Here is a 7,189-nt window from a genome sequence, read left to right on the forward strand (position 1 = left end):
GTTTTCTCTTGTTTGGTGGGTGTGTCAAAAATGTCAGCCCAATCAGCAGCAAGATGTATATAAACCACGCGGTATTAAAGAGACAGCTCGCACAATGTAATTAACATCCAAATAAATTCACAGAGCAACTATATTGTTTGCACATGATTATTTACATTAAAGGCAAAATAACTGAAATAATAAGAGCACTAGTATAGATCTGGAACTTCTTTAAGTCTGTCTAAATATAATTTAGTAATTGCAATGTCTTCTGGTCCATATCCTTTCGTTAGGAAGGTGTGCTAGACACTGATTAATGTAACATAAAATACTATACATATTTTATAATTGAAATCCACGGACACAAATAGATAAAGTGCAATAACATAAACACTTAAATGTGTATTTTGGATGTTTTCTTTACACTAGACTGAAAGAAGACAAGTTATGGAAGCAAAATAAATCATAATTCATAAATCAGGAAAAAAGCCAGAAAAAAACCCTACATTTTCAGCAACAAAAAAAAACATTCAAATAATGTTTAATAAATAAATACAAATTTAAATATATGCACTGTAATTGAAATCTACAGACGCAAATAGATAAAGTGCAAGTAATACACAATTAATACAAGTATTTATTTTTGGATGTTTTCTTTCTGCTAGTTATGGAAGCAAAATATAACTTCATAAATCAGAAAAAAAGCCAGAAAAAAACCCTACATTTTCAGCAAAAAAAAAAAACATTCAAATAATGTTTAATAAATAAATACAAATTTAAATATATGCATTGTAATTGAACTCTACAGACACAAATAGATAAAGTGCAATAAAATAAACTCTTAAATGTGTATTTTGGATGTTTTCTTTCCACTAGACTGAAATGAGACATGTTATGGAAGAGCACAAACCCGGTGCATTAAAAAAAACAGTGGTTTTGGCAGTAATGTCTTGCTGTAAATAAAGATCTGGAGTAACTGGCCGGTATCCGGGGTCTAAAGAGGTGGGAGGAGCTGCTGTCTTGAGAAATGAGGCGTGACGAGGCCCATACGTCTGCGTGTGCGGGAGGTTTTCCCAGTAACGCTAACGCATCAGTCAGGATGGGGATTAGCACGCGCTCGTCTCTCTACCCGACTGTAAGCTGACATGTTATCAGCCGCCTGCCAGTCAGATCCAGCCGCTAACTCACATCACATCCACATTTGAAATGCTCTGTTATGGAGACGGATGGACTGATTCTGGAAAGGCTGGTTGAGTTTTCACTGCTGGCGTGTGTTTGTGTGGCTCTCGCCCATTTGCTGTCAGAAGGACACAGCCGTGCGCACTGGACTAGAAACGATCGCATGCTGACGAACAGACGCTGAAACACATTATGGACCTTTTTCACATTTCCGGGTTTCTCAGCAGCGGAAGTCGTCATAGTTGGGTTAGCTTGAAGAGCAGTGAATGGTAGAGTACCACAAATATATTTTTTGCATTCCCATTTGCTCAAATAGCAAAAGAAAAACTCCATGATAGTGTTTTCGTGACTTTCAATAAAAGGAAAAAAATTGAGAGAAACTGATAACGACAGTCAGAAGAGAGAACAATGTCAAATTTACCGTCCCTCCCATAGACGCTGCATTAGAAATCATAGATATGTATACACCGGTATATTTATGTTAGAAACACCCTCGCATTAGCGTTAACTGATTTTTTTGTAATTTGATGCAAAGGTGATATAATACAAAGAATAGTGTTATAAATGTACATACATTTAAAAATATATATATAAATATGAAAAACTTTCGAGGATTTACGATGCTGATGACCGTTAAACGCGTCATCACAGTCTTGTGAAAAGGGTCCATTTGTTTTCTTCTCTAGTCACGTTTGATCTCGCGAGTGTCCATGAGATCACGTGTAAGTGTGTGGTCTCGTGGTCTGGTCGAATCATCTAGTGTGTGCGTTCAGAGGATTATAAGGCTAGAAATCGGTTGAACTGTTTTCATGTCTGTGGTCTCCCATGGTTTTAAAATCGTTTAAGATTTGAAAATCGTCTAGTGTGCGGCCAGCCTTAGCTCTGTCCTACGACAGTTTTCTGGCATCCCTTCTCCACCCCAACTCCTCACTCCTATCTATTCCTATCCTAGTTTGGGATATGGGGGAGTTCTCTTGGTTCGGGCTGAATTCCGAGCTCAGAGCCCTCCCCTTGGACAGCATACCAAATATGCATACTATTTGCTCAATCTGATTACATGTAAGTGCAAACTCGTGAAATTATACTGTTGTCTTATAAAGGTTCACAAGTTCATCGCCCAATCAGTCTTAATGAACATAAATGAACTTGACTTGCTGTCCTTGAAGGAGGCTTGATCTCGAGGCCCCTTAACGGTATTATGTAGAAAGTCAAAGAATGGAATAGTAGCGGAAATGGGGAGGTGGAGGAATGCCAGAACAATTGTCTCTGGGACGGCTCAGTGGCTGCTCCTTATATACACTAATGATGATTGACAGGACTGAATGAATAGGCTCCTCCTGAACCTGTTTGGAACTTCATTTGTGGTCTTTAGCGTCCTTGCTGGCGCTTATTTTCAGAACAACCTTTGCGTCTAAATCGTGCCCATGATGCCTTAAAATGCTGTGTAGCTCACTAGGTCTTGGCAAGTGTTTTAAAAAAAACTGGTGACTTCAACTGTGTGACCATCAACTGAGACGGATTAAAAATGTAAAGTAAAACATCCATCCTAAATGCAATGCAAGATGAATGCAAGCAATGCACAATTACACCATCATTATTTCTCTAGTGACTTTTCATTTCGATTCAGTCCCCAGCCTTTTCATCTCTTTAAATTGTTTCTCTCTGGTCTCATCTAAATAACATTTTAATCAAAGGCTGGGTGTGTGAGAGAGAGAGAGAGTGAGAGAGAGAGAGAGCATAGCATTCATTAAAATCTAAGCCCTGTCATGCACATACAAGCACAGATCCCATCTGCTGAGGGTCAGCTCTGAATAGGAGAGTCGGCCCCTGGGGACGTGTTGGCCCTTCTCAGTGTGTGCTTAAGCAGATTTGGCTCCTGCTCTTTCACTCGCTGTCTGTCTCTCTCTCCTGTCTTTCTCTGAAAGTCGCTCTCTCCTCTTAATCACTGTCAAAGTGAGAGGTGAGAGGCTTTGAGTCACACCTGAGTCCCAAACCATAGGACGAATATCACAAAGGAAATCTCTTTAATATCTCAGTTATTTCTCCTAGACAGGGAAAAGACTAAATGAAGAGCAAGAGACTTTTTTTCCTGATGTCTTTTGCTTCTCAGAATATTCTCCTGAGGAAAAAGCACCAGTCTCCCATGTGTTATGTTTCAACGAGGATCTAGAACTGAGCTTTTGCAGGCTCTGCCTCAAAATCCAGTGAGCATCTCACTTAGGCAGCATTTTTGGGCATTGTGAGTCAATGTGCACAGTAATGTATATTAAGGAAGTAAACAGGGTTCATTTTAATTTCATGGTAGCACAGACTCAGTCAGTGACCTTAACTGCGCATTTCTAGTAGGCCCCTCCATCTTATCTCTCTCCAGGAAGGAGGACGAATGCTAAATAATCCACTGCTGGTCTTCACAGAGCAGATCTGGCAACCTGAGCCAATGCAGAGATGCTTTTTCCAGGGAGAAAAAAAATAGTCTAGGTTTTAGTCTTTGGGGGTCTGGTATTGGTCTAGGCTTTAGTCTTTTGCGGTCTGTTATTGGTCTAGCCCAGGGGTGTCAAACTCAATTCCTGGAGGGCCGGAGCCCTGCAGAGTTTTGTTCCAACCCTGCTCCAACACACATACCATGTAGTTTTCAAATAGGCCTGAAGGACTTGATTAGTTAGATCAGGTGTGTTTAATTAGGGTTGAATCTAAACTCTGCAGGGCTCTGGCCCTCCAGGAATTGAGTTTGACACCCCTGGTCTAGACTTTAGTCTTTGGGGGTCTGGTACTGTTCTTGACTTTAGTTTTTGGTGGTTTGGAATTGTTTTAGATTTTTGGTGGTCTGGTATTGTTCTAGGCTTTAGTTTTTACTGTCAGATCCCATAGCATCAGCAGGATCAAACTATTTTAAGATGGTGTGAAGAACAGGGCGGTGGAAGGGGGAGGGGATGATTCTCAAACACAGGAAAAGTGTTGAGAACTGATGAAATATTCATTTAGTTTCGTGCCTATATGTGTGCAGTTGTGCCATACTACCAGACACCAGGCTTTTTTGGACTCTGCTACCACAGGGACGTCAGCCAGCATTTGTGAAATTTGTGCAGCAGCACAAGTTCTTCAGCCTGTGTGTGGGGTTGAGTAATTTAAAACCTAATTACGTGAATAAATGCCTCAGGCATCAATAGTTCATAAACATGACAGAGAGGAGCAACTGGCCAGCACTTTCATAAGAGTAGAAACCGGTCTCATATTCCCATGGAACCTCCTTTGTAATTTAGCACAACATACAGTATATTGATCAGTTAGACTGTATTATTGTATGTATTATTCACTATATTGGAATATATTAACACAATATATTATTCAGTATATTTTCAATATACAATAAGTAATTCAATATATTGATTGTTAAATATATTTTATTATATTTTCTTTGTGTAAAGGTCGTTTTTTTTAGCTAGCACTGGCATCGCTGTTTTTTGTGTACTTCAAATACTGATACCTTTTCAACAAAAAAGATGTAACTTGGGCATCACTACTATTTACTCCATCATCAAATCTTTCCACCTTGTCTTTGTCTGTCTTTCTGATTCTCCCATTCTCTCTCTGTCTCAGATTCATTGAGATGGGTGACCTGAACCATAAATAATCAGCTGGGAGTTGTTTAATATTTAGGGTTAGGTTTTATTTCAAATAAAGTTTTATTTCAAACTCAAAGTATTAATACTAATAATGATGCTTGTTACAGCACTAAAAAGTGAGAAAACAATTATATGAAACAGAAGGATAGAATATAAGAGCCCAGTGTGACTCAGTCACCATTGACTCATTGACTCATTCGTGACTGCAGGTTTAGCTGAGAACATCATATTAGTGCACAGACTGCTTGAGCAAACCTTACTTCTGCCTCTCTGCATGACAGAGTACATCTGATGAACCCCCCTTTGCAATAACTGTTTAGGGAGAGTTAAGTCGTGTTGGGAGGGGTTCACGGAAATAATTGTGTTTGGATCCTGGTGTCCCTTGAGCCCTGCAGAGGTTTGGTCATTACATACTCATTCTGGATGCTGATTAGAGCCCCACGGTCCCTAGAGATGCTGGGATACCCTTCAACACCTGCTGCCCCGAGCACAGTGCTGGATCAAACTCATTTATTACACACACGTTCATTGGATCCATTAGTCTTTGTTTGGTCAAAAATAGAATAGCAATTCCAAAATGGGCAATATCCTAAGCTGAACCTATTTTTGTCAGTATACACCATCACAAATACTGTAGATGCATACTGTATGTGCTGCATTTTGGTGGTTTTAAGCTGATGGGAATCATGTGGGTGGATTTGTCACGGAGGCAATTGGCATGACGCGTGTCATCGGTGGGCTATGGGAAAACACGTTCCGGTCGGCTGGTGACAGCAATGTGTGTCCTGTCACATTAGCACACGCCACAGAGGAAGCCAGCCCAGGTCATTAAAGTGAGACGGCCCATCCTTTATTTTCAACACAGCACGTCTGCTTACTGTTGCCCAGTCAAGAGAGCTGGGATGAAAGGTAAAGGGATGATTTTGAAGATATTCTTACCTGTATGCTGACTGTTTAACTGACTACAGCAAGAATTAAATAAATAATTATAATAAAAATACAAATAATTTTCTTTATCAGTATACTTCAATGGTTTCCAATAAAAATATTGAGAACTGATTTAGATATTAAGATTTAGGGTCTTTTATTGTTCTGGGTTTCTGGTCTAGATTTTAGTCTTTGGGGGTCTGGTATTGGTCTAGATTTTTGGGGATCTGCTATTGGTCTAGGTTTAGTTTTGAGGGGTCTGGTATTGGTATAGATTTTTGGGGGTCTGCTATTGGTCTAGGCGTTAGTCTTCAGGGGTCTGCTATTGGTCTAGGTTTAGTTTTTGGTAGTCTGGTATTGATCTAGATTTTTGGGGGTCTGCTATTGGTCTAGGCTTTAGTCTTCAGGGGTCTGCTATTGGTCTAGGTTTAGTTTTTGGTAGTCTGGTATTGATCTAGATTTTTGGGGGTCTGCTATTGGTCTAGGCTTTAGTCTTCAGGGGTCTGCTATTGGTCTAGGTTTAGTTTTTGGTAGTCTGGTATTGGTATAGATTTTTGGGGGTCTGCTATTGGTCTAGGTTTAGTTTTGGGGGGTCTGGTATTGGTCTAGATTTTTGGGGGTTTGCTGTTTGTCTAGGCTTTAGTCTTCAGGGGTCTGCTATTGGTTTACATTTTAGTCTTTGAGGGTCCGGTATTGGTCTAGGCTTTAGTCTTTGGGGGTCCAGTTTTGGTCTAGGCTTTAGTCTTTGGGGGTCCAGTTTTGGTCTAGGCTTTAGTCTTTGGGGGTCCAGTTTTGGTCTAGGCTTTAGTCTTTGGTGGTGCAGTTTTGGTCTAGGCTTTAAAAGGTCTGTTGTTGATCTGGGTTTTTTTAAGGTCTGGTATTGGTCTAGGCCAGGGTTCCTCAATAGGCGGCCCGCGGGCCACATCCGTGAGAGAAAAAAGTTTGGCCCGCGCTAATTTCAAATAATGTGGCATGAAAATTCAAACGGGGGTCTGGTACTGTTCTTGACTTTAGCTTTTGGTGGTCTGGAATTGATCTAGATTTGTGGGGGTCTGCTGTTGGTCTAGGCTTTAGTATTTGGTGGTCCAGTTTTGGTCTAGGCTTTAGAAGGTCTGTTATTGATCTGGGTTTTTTAAGGTCTGGTTTAGTCTTTGGGGTATGGTATAGTCTAGGTTTTAGTCTTTGGGGGTCTGGTATTGGTCTAGGCTTTAGTCGGCCTACCTGAGATTATCACTGTCATATTTTGTATGTTGTTCCTGCAGCGACCTCGCAGAAAATTAAAACCGTTCCTAAAATAGAATCCCATGTCGCTTATTGTCACGTGTCGCTCTCGCGGGTGGTTAGGACAAAAACTACATGGAAAAGATACTTTTTATCGCATCGTGTCTGGTTGGGACACACGGTGTTACAGTTTGATCCCCCCAAAAAAATCTAAGCATAAAAATATTAATACTGACAAATCTAATAATTGAATCTGCAAT

Source organism: Sinocyclocheilus rhinocerous, unplaced genomic scaffold, assembly GCF_001515625.1.
Source record: "Sinocyclocheilus rhinocerous isolate Xijiao unplaced genomic scaffold, SAMN03320098_v1.1 scaffold126, whole genome shotgun sequence".
Taxonomy (NCBI): domain Eukaryota; kingdom Metazoa; phylum Chordata; class Actinopteri; order Cypriniformes; family Cyprinidae; genus Sinocyclocheilus; species Sinocyclocheilus rhinocerous.